This window comes from Bos indicus, chromosome 3 (assembly GCF_029378745.1).
Source record: "Bos indicus isolate NIAB-ARS_2022 breed Sahiwal x Tharparkar chromosome 3, NIAB-ARS_B.indTharparkar_mat_pri_1.0, whole genome shotgun sequence".
NCBI classification, from domain to species: domain Eukaryota; kingdom Metazoa; phylum Chordata; class Mammalia; order Artiodactyla; family Bovidae; genus Bos; species Bos indicus.
The window spans coordinates 21,257,998-21,274,664 of NC_091762.1; the positions used below are offsets into that span (position 1 = coordinate 21,257,998).

The 16,667-nt window shown below is 45.1% G+C and overlaps 2 non-coding genes across 2 annotated transcripts; one reads left to right on the plus strand and one right to left on the minus strand.

Moving 5' to 3' along the window:
- The first annotated feature begins 9,590 nt into the window (after positions 1–9,590).
- On the plus strand, positions 9,591–9,663 carry TRNAV-CAC (transfer RNA valine (anticodon CAC)). The gene has a single exon. It is a non-coding gene; the product is annotated as a tRNA-Val (tRNA).
- A 3,467-nt stretch (positions 9,664–13,130) lies between these two features.
- TRNAH-GUG (transfer RNA histidin (anticodon GUG)) lies at positions 13,131–13,202 on the minus strand. Its single transcript has one exon. It is a non-coding gene; the product is annotated as a tRNA-His (tRNA).
- Positions 13,203–16,667: the final 3,465 nt, after the last annotated feature.

Here is a 16,667-nt window from a genome sequence, read left to right on the forward strand (position 1 = left end):
GAAGCACAAGCTGGAATCAATATTTCTGCAAGAAATATTAATAACCTCAGATATGCAGATGACACCACGTTTATGGCAGAAAGCCAAGAAGAAGTAAAGAGCCTCTTGATGAAAGTGAAAGAGGAGAGTGAAAAAGCTGGCTTAATATTCAACATTCAAAAAACTAAGATCATGGCATCTGATCCCATCACGACACAGCAAATAGATGGGGAAACAATGGAAACAGTGAGAGACTTTATTTTCTTGGGCTCCAAAATCACCGTATATGGGGACCACAGCCATGAAATTACAAGACGCTTGCTCCTTGGAAGAAAAGCTATGACTAACCTAGACAGCATATTAAAAAGCAGAGATATTACTGTGCCAACACAGGTCCCGCTAATCAAAGCTATGGTTCCTCCAGTAGTCATGTATGGATGTGAGAGTTGGACTATAAAGGAAACTGAGTACCAAAGAATTGATGCTTTTAAACTGGTGCTCGAGAAGCCTCTTGAGAGTCCCTTGGACTGCAAGGAGATCCAACCAGTCCATCCTAAAGGAAATCAGTTCTGAATATTTATCAGAAGGACCGATGCTGAAGTTGAAGCTCCAATATTTTGGACACCCGATGGGAAGAGCTGACTCAGTATAAAAGTCCCTGATGCTGGGAAAGATTGAAGGCAAGAGGAGAAGTGGGCGGCTGAGGATGAGATGGTTGGGTGGCATCACTGACTCAATGCACGTGCATTTGAACAAACTCCAAGGTTTGGTGATGGACTGGGAAGCCTGGCGTGTTGCCATCCTTGGATCGCTACTGAACTGAAGAAATTGGGGAACAGTTCCTTACCACCGGAAAGCTCCATAGGGCCTCCAACCAGCCCATCTTTCTCTGCTCTGAGTCACCTTGTAGAACAGTCAGTGAATCCAAGAGGGCACAGGACAAAGCTGACTGCAGGATACTTTTACCTCCTGATATCCCCTCACCTTTTCACCTGGGCCCTACATCGTCTCTACCCGTGACACCTATTATCTCTCTGAAAACCAAGAAGTTTATCCCTTGTGAAGACACTTCGCTTTCCCTCACCCCAGCACACCTGCGGGACAATCTGATTTGAGTCAGAGAACTAAAGGGAACGAATTCAACTCTATAGCCGAAGACACAATGATGAAGAGGGTCAGGCTCTTCGGATTGAGCTGATACAGGAGGAAAAGCAGCAGGTGGTCGAGAGCCGGTATCAGGGGAGGCCCAGAAATCAGGTCAAGATCAGGGAGTAGATGGACCCGCCCATCACCAGCTGAGAACCAACTAGCCCCTGCTTCACAAGAAAACAGGTTCAGAAAGAGAGCTTGACTTCTCACCACACCTGGATTCCAGGTCTTCCCACACGACCTGCGGAGCCTCCCTTGTCCAGTTCTTGGATGAGGCTGAACCTCTGATCCAGGGGTTGGGCGGCCATCGTTCTGCTTTGTCACATCTTCGGGGGCAGGGGATGGATCCATCCCCTCGGCGCGCTCAACTCGCCGGCTCTGAAGCCCTGTGCCTACCATTTCTGCTGCAGGGAGCCCTGTGTCTGTGGTCCCTCGGGCGTCCGCTGTGCGTCCACCCTGACAGGGAGAGGACCACCTCACCCTCGTCCCGTCCCAGTTGGACGTCAGTATGCCGGACGCGACAGAAAACGCGAACCCACCTCTGTCTGGACGTGGGAGGTGCCAACTAGGACCTGCAGGGGAGGAAAGCAAGGCGAAATCTCAAGAAACGCCCTGATCTAAAGCTATTTTCAAGTCCGCCTCTTTGGTAACTCAGGCCTCTAGCGCGATTGAGGGTGCTGTCTCACGGTCTCACTCTCGATCGCACTCAGAGTCCACGCGGATCCAGGAGGAGCCCTGTGGCCCGGGAGACGGTGCGCATGCGGCCCGCGCCTTCCTTGGGGTCTGAGCCACTGAACCTCAGACGCGAAGGCGACGCCGCACTGAGAAAAGGAGGAAAGCCACTGCTGGAGAAAAGGGCACATGCATTCCCCAAATTGAGAAGCTCTACTGCTAAAGGAAACCAGAGACAGACAGACACACAGACACCATTGCAGTAAAACCTTTCAGCGAAAAGAAACTGCCTGCTGTGAGGGAAATAGGAAAACCCTTCAAGACACCTGCTTTCTGAAAGAAAGAAAAAAAAAAAAAAAACCGCCTTTACCTCTCTGTTAAATTCGCGCTCCACGAACTGTTCAACTGCAAAATTATGAAAGGAAAACAAGAGGCGTTTCAGACATTGTAAAATGTAAAACAAAGCCGTCCTTCAAGAAGAATCTCAAGTTTGGAATGAAGACATCAGATCTGCGTGGACCGCGCCTGGCTTCTCCGCGGCTTTATGCTGGGCCTGGTAGGCAAAGGAATTCAACAAGTGAACCGAGCCTCAGTCTTTGTGGTGGTTCCTGCTAAATGTGAAAGCGTGATGCAAGTCTGGACTGAAACTAGAGGACTAGAATCAGCCAAAGACGCAGGAATCTGAGGAATCCCCAGTGCCAGGCGGCGCCGGAGAAGCGCTACTGTGAAAGGCCTGCTAGAGAGGAGCGCACGGGTCAGGCGGGGCAGAGGGGATGGCGGGTCCTTTGTTTCTCAAGTGGAATTTAAGGCATCGAGCCTGGTCCCCGCTGGCGCCATGAAAAGGGACTTTAAGGCACTGGATCTGCCTCTGGAAGGGCTGTGTCCACCTGGATGGACGTGGGGCCACCTGGGGCTCAGACGCACCTTACTCACCCCCCCACCCCGGGCTCTTGAGGCTTCTGAGAACTGAAGAGTCAGTGTGGGCGACCTCTGTGCTTGGGCGCAAAGCTGGCACACAGGGACCTTGACCCGAAAGAGGCGAGGAACCCTAAATCAGGCCCTTTCAGGACCTGCAGATCCTTACTTGATGGATTGCCTGTGTTTCCAGAGTCCTCTTCCTTTGAAAATTTGAAGGTCAGGTGTGTTCAAACATGCAATTCTTGGATATGTCACTAGACAAAAGTGGGCATATGGTTTCCGTAGTGTAGTCGTTATCACGTTCGCCTAACACGCGAAAGGTCCCCGGCTCGAAATGCGGTGGAAACAGCTCCACTTTCCCCCAAAACTTTTAGTTTCATATTTTAAACACCGAAAATAGAGGTCTGCCGCGTGGAGTGAGGCTTGGAGCTTCAGCTTCCCCATCAGTCCTCCCAAAGAATATTCAGGGTCGATTTCCTTTAGGACTGACTGATTTCATCTCTCCTTGACCTGCATACAGGTTTTTCAGGAGGCAGGTAAGGTAGTCTGCTATTCCCATCTCTTGAAGAATTTTCCATATTTTGTTGTGATCCACACAGTCAAAGGCTTTAGCGGGGTCAATGAAGCAGAAATAGATGTCTTTCTGGAATTCTCTTGCTTTTTCCATGATACAATGGAGGAAAAATGGAGGAAAAGGATAGAACCAAATTAATTGGAAAAGTATATGGAAAAGGTTAAATAGAGAGTACTACAAACAACGGAGGAAATTTCATTGGTAAAAGGTGTTTACAGGGTGATGATGATGAGCCTACTCTTTCATGCATTCTAGGATTCCCAGTCAACCTGCTTTCCTCCAGAGATCCTCTCTGAGGATCACAGGCTGTGTGTGTGTGTGTGTGTGTGTGTGTGTGTACAAGACACAGAGGATTAGGGTAGTAGTGGAGAATGAGAGAGGATGCATAGACTAGAAACAATCATACATCATTTACATTCTAAAAGAGTGAGACACGTCCCTGGGTGGGCTCAAACCACGAGCTTTGCGGTTAACAGACGAACGCCCTAACCGATTGTGCCACAAAGTCGGGAGGAGAGTTTCATCCTAACTCCCACAGAAAGCAAGCATATTTACGGAACTGGGCGGAGCCACCTGTGTTTCGCAAAATGACGTTTCCACTTCGGAGCCTCGGACAACCTGAGAGATGGAGTCCACTCAGCCTGTTCGTTCCCGTCGGGAAGCCGGGAGGTTCCGAGGGCAGAAGGTCTCCTGAGCGTCCTCGCCGCTGCAGATATCAGCGCCCAAAAGCCCCGAGCTTGAGCCGAGGGGCCCCAGAAAGAAGCTGATGGCTCCTGGTTTGCTCTGCCTTCGTCCGACCATTTGCGTTTCTGTATATCGGTTTAGTAGATGGGGTGTGTGTGGCTGCAGCTGGAAAGAGATCAGTTTATTGTGATCCACTCAGTGTAAGGCTTTAGCTGTCTTTTGAGGACAGGAAAGGAAAGGTGTGAAGAGGGCGAATAGATGCGAGGAAGACCAAGGGCAGGAGAGAACAAAGAATGAGCCAGAGGGAGAAAGGGACTGCAAGAGAGAGGAGCCAGCTGGTATCGCGGCGGGGGCGATGGGCGCTGGATTGGGGAGATCACAGCGCCTGACTCGCGCAGCTCCCAGGCTTTACTGAGGTGTCCGGGAATCCGGTTCACCCCAAATCGCAAAGCTGATGGCCTTGCATTTGTTCTGGCAGTTTCCTTTGCTGGTTCCATGAGGAGAGGCAAGGTGGGCTGTGTGGGTTTGCAGGTTAATGCAAGACCTATGGGCTACCTTGGAGATGACTAGTGGGCAAAGAAATACACAAATTCACTTTCCCCTTTGCAGGCTGGTCTTCAGGGTCTGGGTGGGAAACTGGAAAATCTGAGTGCCGGCATGGTATCAATATTGATTTCGAGATAAGGAGATCAATAGCCAAGCAGTCAGTGAAAGTGGTTATGTTGGTGGGGGAGTGGGAATGGGAACCTAACTGGGGCCAGTGGACTCCTCTTTCCAGGCATGAATAACTTGATACCGTGTGTGTGTGTGTGTGTGTGTGTGTGTGTGTGTGTGTGCTGTATATACACAGATATACACATAGTAAGGTCCATTGCTTGTATTTTAACTTTAAATTTTTATGTAGTCATAAATATATATATATATATATATATATATATATGTTTTGTAAAATTCTGGGTCTTGTGTCATGTATAGGAATGTTTTCCACAGTAAAACCTTAATTTTTTTTTTAATTGGGGGATTTTTGAAGCAAGGAATTGGACTACTGTTCCCCTTTTGATGAGCTGATCAGATGAACGAGTAAACTGGCAGATCCCACAAGCCCAGGAGGTTACTGCTGGTCAGACAGGATTCCTTCACTCTCTCTTGAAAGTTCCACTGCCACTGAGAGATATCACTAACTTAAAAGAAAACCACACCCAGACTTTATGCAGTGCAGTGCCAACATGCAAGAGCTTACAGTCAACGGTGACATGCAAAGTGCCATGTGCCGAGGCACTGTCTACAAGTTTTACATGGGTGTACTCACTTTATTCTTTCAACAGGCTTCTATCATATCATCATCCTCATTTCACATATGAGAAATCTGAGACATGGAAGGTTAAATAACTTGTCTAGTCACTCAATCAGTGAGTGGGATCTGAAAGCAGCAATTTGAACTGGAGCCTGCCTGGCTCCACAGGATATGGTGCTAGTCAAAGAGGAACACAAGTGGTAAAAATGCTTGGCAAGAGATTTAAGCCCGCATGTTTCTTTGACAAAACACCAAGGAGGAGTCATGTAAGACGAATAAAACTGCAGTATCCTCATGACCCACTTGCCTCCCAAACACCTTTCTTATTCCAAGAGCTGCTCCCCTTGAATCCCCAACTTACACACACTTCTGCAAGAACTAGGTTTTCCCTCCCTTTTATTCTTTCCTCTCACCTTTCCAATACCTCTTCCATAGCTCTTCTGTTCTTTCACTTCCAGGTCATTCTTTTTTTTTTTTTTTTTAATTTAAAAATGTTAAATATATCTAAAGAAGAAAATAAGCAGTCATCCATAGTCCCACCTCCTAGAATGGACTACTGTTAACATCTTTGCACATTTTCCTTCAAACCTATTTTTACATTATTCTAAGTAGCAAAAGTGCATAGATTTATGCTAAATCATTTCAGTCCTGTCTGATTCTTTGGGACCCATGGACTGTAGCCCACCAGGATCCTCTGACCATGAGAGGATTCCAGGTAAGAATATGGAGTGGGTGGCCATACCCTCCTCCAGGGAATCCTCCTGAACCAGGGATAGACCCCACATCTCTTGTGCTTCTTGCATTGGCAGGTGGGTTCTTTACCATTAGTATCACTTGGGAAGCCCCTAAGCTCTATGTGTTATTTTTAAAAATTGAAATGATGCAGAACATACAAATATGTAAAGTTTTGAAACATCTTAAATTCAAAAGTAACTTCTGTTAATGTAAGTAAATGATAATGGAGTCATTTAGGTATACCAACCAAGAGGGGGAAAAAAAAATATATATATATATATATACACACTTTTATATGATTGAGCTCTTATAGAATCTATTCCAACTTTAAAGTGTTTCAATATACTAGTGTATAAATTTAATGAAAAAATACAAAAATGAAGAAACTTGAACTTTCAAACAAATTGTTTACTTTAAGAGACATACATTTCTAAAGGAACACTCTAATGCTAATAATAATAATGAGTGTCATTGAGTTATTAAAATTTGGAATGATTCTCGTTATTTTTAAAATATCAAATTTCTTAAGAATTAATTTTAAAATACTACAATCTATCCATTTCAAGTTTGATGACTTTTGACCACTGAACATACCCATAGAACCACTACCCAGTTCAGGAACATCTCCAGTACTCCAAAATATCCTCTTGGGCCCCTTTGCCATCAATCCCCCTGCCACTCCCTGTCCCAGGTACTCAATGATCTAGTTCTTGTCACTAGGGATTAGTTTGCCTCATCTAGTAATTCCCATAGGTGGCTCCGCAGAGTATGTACTCTTTTCATCACTTAGGGTTATGTTTTAATCCATATCATTGCCATGGATCAGGAATTTCTTTCATTTTATTGAAGAGTAGTATTCCTTTGAGTGAATATGTCACAATTATATCTATTCACTTTGTGCTGGACATTTGAATACTTTTCAATTTGGGGGCTATTATAAACAAAGCTACTATAAGCAAGTCCCTTTTGTGGTCATATGTTTTATAAATTCCATTTAAAATTTTCTATTCTTTAATATACATTTATTTTGTGAATGGATGTTTCATTCAATGACAAAATTTATTGAAATATTTAAAAATGTATTCAAATGTTACAGAAGACTGAAGTGCCAGCTTATCTTTGATTGTTTCCTCCCAGAACATACTTAATATTGGCCACCTTCTGTGCCAGCTGTGTTATTTGATTATCCCATTTAATCTAGACAATAATTTTATGAAGTACTTATTATTTTTTTCATAAGACACTTGCAAAATTGGCCTAGCAAATTGGAGTTGACCCAAGGTCAAAAGGATGTTAAGTGGTGGCACCAGGACTAATAGGAGGCCCCCTGAATGTTGGGCTCATTACATTTGGGCTGAATATTCTCTGCCATTCCTGGTTCCTGGTTTCCTGTCTAGCTTTTGCTCCTGATCTGTGTGCTTGAGGCTGACCCTGGCAACCAGCATTTCCAGGTCTTTCTTGCCCATGGAATCCAATGGGTGCAGCCAAACAAATGAGATCTGAAGGGAGAGGGGAGGAATGTGAATGAAAAAGGTTGCCTGCCATATCAGCAAACAAAGCATGCTGTGCCATCTGGCCACCAGCCACTACCAACCTTAATAAGTGCATTAAGAAGAAACCTATCTGTTGTTGGAGTAGGAAATGGCAACCCACTGCAGTATTCTTACCTGGAAAATCCCATGAAGAGAGGAGCCTGGTGGGCTACAGTCCATGGAGTCCCACAGAGTTGGATATGACTGAGCAAGCATGGCTGAACACAGACTGTGGGATCTTAGGTGCACAAACCCTGGCTCACAGCTGTGAAAGCACCAAGTTCTAACCACTAGACTTTCAGGGATTTCTTATCACATCTTAAGATGTCAGTTACCTGGGTGTAAACTTCGTTGAAGCACTTCATTGTATGTATACTTGAAAACTGCAGGAGACTGCATCATAAATGTTCTCATCACAAAAAAGAAATGAGAATTATGTGATGGGATGGAGGTGCCAGTTAATGCTCTGGTGGGAATCATTTTGCCATATATAACTGTATCCAATCAACATGCTCAACTCACAAGTGTTATGTCAATTATGTCTCAAAAATTTGGAGAAAAAAAATTTATGAAAAAAAGAAAGAAACCTGTGTTACTTCTTTAGAATCCATCAAAAGCCAAGGGGATATGTTCCAGGGCTGCAAGTTGAAGTGCAATGCAGCTGGAGAGGAAGAAGGACTGCTTACTCACTGGTCACCTGCCCAAGGTTGTCTGCTTTGGCTCCAGCAACTGGTGGGAACTAGACTGGCCTTCAGCAGCGCCAGGAGGACTGAGTCCCTGCAGGCTCCCACTTCATCCTCATGAGGTGTTTCGATGAGGAAATCACCAATGATTTCTTCTTTTCCCCTGATCTATTACCACTTCTCACTGTGTCTCTTCAAGACCATTGTGGATGCTGAGTGGACAGGGCTTGAAAGAGACGCTGCTCTTCTCCTACTGGTCTCTTCTGGCCCGGAGGTTACTGCTCGCGGGATCAGAACCAGGGGGCCGGGAGGGCACCGGCTCTCTGAGAACCAAAATTCGCCGCGTGCACCCGGGTGCGCCTTGCCGGCTCCCGGCGTACTGAATCCACGCTGCCGGCTGAAGCTTCTCCCGCGGGGCCACGCCTGCGTGGGGCTCTAGACCCCGAGACAGGGGCCATGCTGAGGTGGCCCGGCTCTGCCCCCGACACTGGAGGACAGGCCGCGGAGAGGCCAATCTTGACTGACCTGGCCAAGAGAGTTCTCGACCTCGGCCCAGCCCCACACACTCAAGGTTAAAAGACACAAACCCTACAGTTTCAAAGGAGGGAGACTCTCGAGTTGAATCCATCTCCCGGCCTTTATGAGGAAAGGAAGAGGGAGGAGATCAGACCAAGAAAAAGATTATGTGCCTCAAAATGCATAACTAACCAAAGAAAAATAGGATTTTCTGACAAATTGGAAGTGTGGTCTGAAAGACTGGTGTCAAAGAGAAGTGTGTTCGGTCTGAGCCAATAGAGCATCAGGTAAGGTGGGAAAACACCCTTAGCACAGGGGTGGAAGGGGAAAGACCCAGAGTATCTTTCGGAACCCTGGGGCCTTCCCAGAAAGCATAATCCATTGACTCTGTCCCCTTTCCCACATCTGTGGTCCTTAGAGATATTTGGGATCCCAGGTCTCACCTGGGGGCCTCCATTCCAACTCCTTTTTTTGGAAGACAAATCCCAAAGGTTTGCATCACTCTGATGTTTGCTTTTCAACTATCAAGGTCTGAAAGCATCTGGACCTCGCTAATAGAAAGAGTAACTGACCAGCTGCAGTTCACAGAGGAGCCTGAAATTTTGTCCTGGGAGAAGAGTTGGGGGAGTGGAGAGCAGATTCTGGGGCATCCTGAGGTCTAACTGCCTGGGTACCCACAGGGACCTCGCACTGGGAGAGGTGAGGAACCCTAAGTCAGGGCCTTTCAATAACCCCAGATGCTTACTTGAGGGATCACTTGGGCTTCCAGAGGCTTCTTCCTTTGAAAATTTGAAGGCCAGCTGTGTCCAAACATGCATTTCTTGAACATGTCACTAGGCGGTAGTAACTATGTGGTTTCCGTAGTGTAGTGGTTATCATGTTTGCCTCACATGTGAAAGGTCCCCGGTTCAAAACCGGGCGGAAACAGCGGCACTTCTTCGCAAACTTTTAGATTTTATTTTAAACAAAACTGGAGGCCCGCCGCAGGGAGTGAGACTTGGCGCTTCAGCTTCACGAACATCAGTCCTCCCAAGGAATATTCAGGGTTCATTTCCTTTAGGACTGACTGGTTTCATCTCTCCTTGACCTGCATACAGGTTTTTCAGGAAGCAGGTAAGGTGGTCTGTTTTTCCCATCTCTTGAAGAATTTTCCACAGTTTGTTGTGACCCACACAGTCAAAGGCTTTAGAGTAGTTCATGAATCAGAATCAGATGTCTTTCTGGAATTCTTTGGCTTCTTCTATGATCCAGTGGATGGAAAATGGAGGAAAAGAATAGAACCAAATTAATTGGAAAAGCATATGGGAAAGGTTAAATAGAGACTACTACAAACAGTGGAAGAAACTTCATTAGTAAAATGAGTTTACAGGGTAGATGATGAGCCTACTGTTTCGTAAATTCCAGGATTCCCGGTGACCTGCTTTCCCCTGAGATCCTGGACATAGGTCCTCCTGTCTGTGTGTGTGTACATGTGCGGTTCAGATCCAGGCTAAGGCAAGGTAGTGTCTATAGCCTGTCTTGCCATTTGCCTTTTTTCTTTTTTTTACTTTGACTTACAGTTGATTTTCAATGTTGTGTTTGTTTCAGGTGTACAACAAAGTGATTCACTTACACACACATATACATCTAGTTTTGCTTCAGATTATTTTTCCTTACAGATTATTACAAAATATTGAGTATAGGTCCCTGGCTATACCTGAGGTGCTTGTTGGTTATCTGTTTTCTGCACAGTAGTAGTGTGTATATGTTAATCCCAAACTTCTAATTTACCCCTCCCCCTTTCCCGTTCAGTAACCATAATGTTGTTTTCTATGTCTGTGGGTTTATTTCCGTTTTGTACACATGTTCCTTTGTATTAGCTTTAGTTTTGTGTTTTAGATTTCTCGTCTAAGCGATGTCATATGATATTTGTCTTTCTCTGCCTGGCTTACTTCACTAGGATGACAATCTCTTGGTCCATGCATGTTGCTGTAATTGGCATTACTTCATCCTTTTTTTTTTTTTTTGGTTGAGTAATATTCTATCCATTTACTTTTAATTCCAGCACCAGCTATGCCCCCTAGCAGTGGTGGGAGAGCAGAATTTGCCACTGGCCCGGAAGCAAAATGCAGCAAGAAGAGGAGTAAATCCCACAGCGCCCAAACCTGCCAGTCAAAGCAAAACCTAGAATAACTGCTTGACTCCCTGTTGAGCAGAACACATCCCCAAAGTTTAAATATTGCCCTTCAAGGAGCCTTGCCTATAGTTACACTAACAAGATAACATGGTCATTGTTGTTGTTGTTTTCTGGTAAAGATATTTCTAATATCAGTGAGGTTTTTCTTACACTAAAGGAGAAGGCGTATTTCAGAAGTTTACAATAAAATGCAAACTAGTCATCATGGTCTAGACCAGCTCCTTTTCATCCACCATCCACTGATTTTTACAGAAACAGTAAATCATTGAACTATAGGCACAGTTTGTTTAATTTTTGCAAACGTAATCAGCACCCAGATCAAAGTGTAGAAAATTTTCCCCATCCTTGAAATGTCACTTGAGCCACTTTGTAGGCAATTCCTACACTAGATCGCTTATTGTGTTACCATTCTGAGGTCTACTGCAAGAGTGTACTGTTGCCTGCTCTTGAAATTCAAATAAAGGAAGCTACATTTTTGGTAACTGACTTTGCTTTCATGCAACATTTTGTTCATTAAACATATTCATAGTGTTATGCACATTTCACTACTTTTGGTAGTAAAATTTGAAGTAATTTTGTCGGGATTTTTTGGTGTTAATTGGTGTTCTTGATGAATATCCCATACCAACTTCTTCTATATTGTGCATTCATAGAAGTACTACAATTCCTGGGTCATGAAGTAGGTACAAGATGAACTTTATTAGAAACTGCCAACAGTCTTCTAGAATGATTTTGAACTGGCTGCTACAGGTGCAAGTGCTCCACGTTTGTCGGCACTTAGTGCACGAATTTTTTAAAAAGCAGTCATGCTGGAGGCTGTGTAATGATATCTCCTTGTAAGTGTGACGTTTATTTCCCGAATGAGTAAATATGTCAAAAGTATTTTCTTATAGCTTCTGGTCATTAAAATATTACCTTTGTGATCCCCAGCTTAGGCTTCACAGGAAAAGGGAACCAGGTGCTGTGGTCCGTCGCTGAGGTGTAGATGGATTTTCCTAAGTGTCTCTCAGAGACAGAGGCCCAGGCTCAGGGTATTCCCAGTGTCGACAGGTTTAGCTCCAGTGACTGGCCTGGCAATAGTGGACATGCCCAGCCTCCCGGGCTTTTACCATCTCCACCCACTTTCAGTTGAGCAAGTGCAGAACATGTTTTTAAAATATTCTCTTTCAACCTATTCATTTCACATTCATTTCCCTGAGTACTTTGAACAGCCAATTCATCTCACTATCATAAAGGGAAAACTGTTATCAGCAGCATAAGCAGATGGTTCATGTAAAAATCAGTGTCAGAATATCAATACGATGGTGATCCAGGGAAATGCCCTGACTCTCCAGCTGCTGTTGTTTGGAATCCCCGTGGTCTCTACCAGGCAGTGGGCACGGTTTCTCTTTTCCCTTGGAAGCTCGCTCAGAAGACCTGTTAGGACAAATGTTATGTCCACTGTAGGGCAAGAGGTGAGCGAGGGAGCGGGGCTGGTGGGCGGGGGCCAGGGGTGTGGACCAAGCCTGCAGAGGTAGCGGTAGATGAGGCAGCAACTGTGGCTGTGCCTGTGTGTGGTTCAGGAAGAGCTGATGAAAGGCGGTGAGTCCAGTAGGTGAGAGTGCGTGCTCTGCCTGTGTGGGGAGGGGCAGGAGGATTGGGAGATCTTTGCTGGAATTAGGGTGGGAGAGGGGAGCAGGGCGACCCTGAGTGAAAGATGGTGGCCCGACGGGTCCATGCTTATAGTTAGCTGGCAGCAGAGATACCGTGATCTTGAAGGTGCTTTCTCCAATGGAACGTCTTGTCCGTTGCCTTCACGGCGTTCTGACCTCTGTGATTTCCCTACTAGGGTGAAATCGACTTCAGAATTTCTGCTTGATAATCCCTATATAGTAAAATGTCTATATTCATTCAGGTGAACTGAGGAAAGGACAAACTCAATAGTTTAAAGTAGCAGGGGACGGATAGGCGTTACCTGGGAAACGTGCCAAAGGGCTTCATCCATGTATCAAAGTGTATCTTTCATACCTGGTTGATAAAAAAATTTGTACCTCTTGATTTTGGTGATTATTTCACATCAAATAGCTGTTCATTCATGATTTGTGCATCTTGTTCTGTGAATACACCTTAATAATTTTTATCTCGGATAGAATGGGCGGTCACATGTTGCAGAACCCAGTGCAGACCATTACCGTGTTGAAGAAAAAGAAGTCAGACGCCACGTGAAACACGGAGGCCATGCCGTGACTCGGATTCGAACCGAGGTTGCTGCGGCCACAACGCAGAGTACTAACCACTATACGATCACGGCGTGCCACATACCACGCCATGAATGAGAACGGTCTTTAATGTCTGTCCTTTGACGTAAAATGATTTCGATCCTTGCGCTGCTTTATTCTTGGGAACTGCAGCTATTCGTTTTCTCTCTTTCATGCTCGCTCATCGGTTTCCCCGCTCTGTCTCTCAATTCTGATATATTGTGACAAAAGGAAACAAAATCAAACCAAACACCAATTCTCATCTCCCCAGATGCGGCACGTTCCTTCTGGGAAGTCTGGCTGTCCTCGTCCCCACCTCGCCGGCTTCTTTTCCAGCTCTTCGCAGTCGTCCCTTTGGATCCACCGGTTAGCTGGTTCCGGCTCCCGCCCCACCGACCGCGGCCGAGCCGAGGGAGGGCAACACCAGCGGTGCGGACGGCCGGGTGAAGGCGGAGCAAAGAACCGAAAGAAGCAGTACGGAGCCCACCCGGCGTCCCGCCTCCCTCTGGCCCCCTCGGCTCCGGCCCGGGGCGTCTCTGGCGCGTTTCTGCCCTCGGAAATGTGTGTGGCTCCACCGGTCGTGGAAGCGGGTAATTACCCATCCACGGGGATGAGAAGTACCTTACTCGAGCGTGTCTCTGTGGCGCCATCTATTAGTGCGTTGGGCTGTTCACGGAAAGGTTGGTTGTTCTAAACACACCTTAGGAACGCCTTCCTTGAAACACTCAAAAGCTGTGTGGTTCTTTCTACGCTGCGCAACCTTTCTGGGAAAGGCAAAAGGGCTCCTCTACTGCTTCCCTCCTGTCCGGCGTCATGGTGCACAGGAGGTTTGCCAGGTCCCTGGGAGTCCAGAATTTCCTGAAGCAGTGAAACCAGTAACCATATTTCTTTACGTTTCTCCTTTACTGAGCATGTAACAAATCCACTGTTCTGTGTTTTAATCCGTTACATATTTCTATAGGGATTTACATTTTAAATCTTTTATTTTCCCCATACAGATACCATTTCTCTTTTCCTTCCTCCCTGTGCATACATGCAGATTTCCATCTGGTGGTGTTCTTCCTGGAGGATTCCTTTAGCATTCCTTGTATACTTAGGGTCTTGTATATATAGGGTCTGCTGCTGATGAAGTCTTTCAGCATTTGTATGTCTGTAATGGTCATTATTCACCTTCATATTGAAGGACTTTAAAGGTGGGTAGTGATAGAATTCCACCTTGACTATTTTGGCTTCTGTCCTTTGAAGAGGCTGCTCCACTGTATTATAACTTCCATGCATCTCTCTCCTCCTTTAGTCTTTATTAAATTTTTTACAATATGGCTTCTGTTTCATGGTTTTATTTTGTTTTTGTTTTTTGCCATGAGGCCTGTTGGGTCTTAGCTCTCCAACCAGGGATCCAACTCACACCAAGAAGGCAAAGTCTTAACCACTGGACCACCCGGGAAGTCCCTCACTTCTATGCTTCTGATAAAATCTGACATGTGTACTTTTGTTTCTATATGTATCCGGTCTTTTTCCTCTGGTCCCTCGGGGACTATATGCTTTTTCAATGGCTTTGAGCACTTTAATTACCATGCGACTAGATGTGTGTTTTCTGTGCTGTTGTGCTCATTCATTTTGTTCATTTGGCTCCTTGGATCGGTGGGTTTATCATCTTTACTATGATTGAAATTATCTGACATTGTTCCTCCAAAAACTGTTTCTCATCCCTGGGTATTTTCAGGAGCATCAGTCACCCATGTATCAGGTCTTTCAGTGATGTGCTACCATTCAATGGGCAGTGCTAAAGAACGTTCGAAGTACTGGACAATTGTGCTCACTTCCCATGCTAGTAAGGTTATGCTCAAAATCCTTCAAGCTAGGTAGGCTTCAGCATTCAACTTGAATCAAGAAATTCCAGATGTACAAGCTGGGTTTAGAAAAGGCAGAGGAAGCAGAGATCGAATTGCAAACATTTGCTGGATCATAGACAAAGCAAGGGAATTCCAGAAAAAACATTTACTTCTGTTTCTTTCACTACACTAAAGCCTTTGACTGTGTGGATCATAACAAACTGTGGAACACTCTAAAAGAGATGGGAATACCAGACCATCTTACTTGTCTCCTGAGAAGCCTGTATGTGGGTCAAGAAGCAACAGTTAGAACCTTATACGGATCAACTGACTGGTTCAAAATTGAGAAAGGAGTACAACTAGGCTGTTTACTGTCTCCCTGTTTACTTAACTTGAATGCAGAACACATCAGGGGAAATGCCAGGCTGGATGAGTTACAAGCTGGAATCAAGATTGCTGGGAAAAAATGTCAGCAACCTCAGGCATGCAGATGACACCACCCTAGTGGCTGAAAGCAAAGAGGAACTAAAGAGCCTCTTGATGAGAGTGAAAGAGGAGAGTGCAAAAGCCAGCTTATAACTCAATATTAAACAAAAACTAAGATCATGGCATCCAGCCCCATCACTTCATGGCAAATAGAAGGGGGAAATGTGGAAGCAGTGACAAATTTTCTGTTCTTGGGCTCTAAAACCACTGCGGATGGTGACTGCAGCCATGAAATTCGAAGACACTGGCTTCTTGGAAGGAAAGCGATGACAAACCTAGACAGTGTATTAAAAAGCAAAGACATCACTTTGCCCACAAAGGTCCATATAGTCAAAGCTGTGATCTTTCTTGTCGTCATGTACCAATGTGAGAGTCGGACGATAAAGAAGGCAGAATGTTGAAGAACTGATGCTTTGGAACTGTGGTGCTAGAGAAGACTCTTGAAAGTCCCTTGGATGCCGAGGAGACCAAACCAGTCAATCCTAAAGGAAATCAACCCTGAATACTCATTGGAAGGATGATGCTGAAACTCCAATACTTTGGCCACCTGATGAGAAGAGCAGACTGCTTGGAGAAGTCCCTGATGCTGGGAAAGTTTGAAGGCAGAAGGAGAAAAGGGCAACAGAGGATGAGATGGTTGGATGGCATCACCGATTCAACGAACACGAACTTGGGCAAACTCTGAGAGATATTGAGGGACAGGGAGGCCTGTAGTGCTGCAGTCAGTGGAGTCACAAAGAGTCAAACACAGGTTAGCAACTGAAAAACAATGACTCTTCAATGACACTGTGTTCATTAAAAGCATTTTATTTTGACAGTGAGTTTCCATTTGGATACTGTGAACAGCTTTTCATTGCTTTGTGCTCCATAATCTTGTTTATGTTGTTTTCTGCCATGTCTAATCTGCTCTTCAATCTGGTGAATTTATTGCATTGGATGTTATAGTTTTCAGCTCTAAAGTTTGATTTTTTTGCCATTTTTGTATGTTCTGTGTTTCTAATTAACATTTTGGACACATGTATACCGTCATGATAACTGTTAAAGTCTTCTCTGCAGACTTTTACATTGTGTCCCTTCTGGCTCAGTTTCATTGACTGATTCATTCATTCATTTGTCTCCTCCTTACCTGTCATTTTCCTGCCTCTTTGCATGACTGGCATCCTTTGATTGGAGGCCAAGCATTGTCAGAGTTTCCCATTT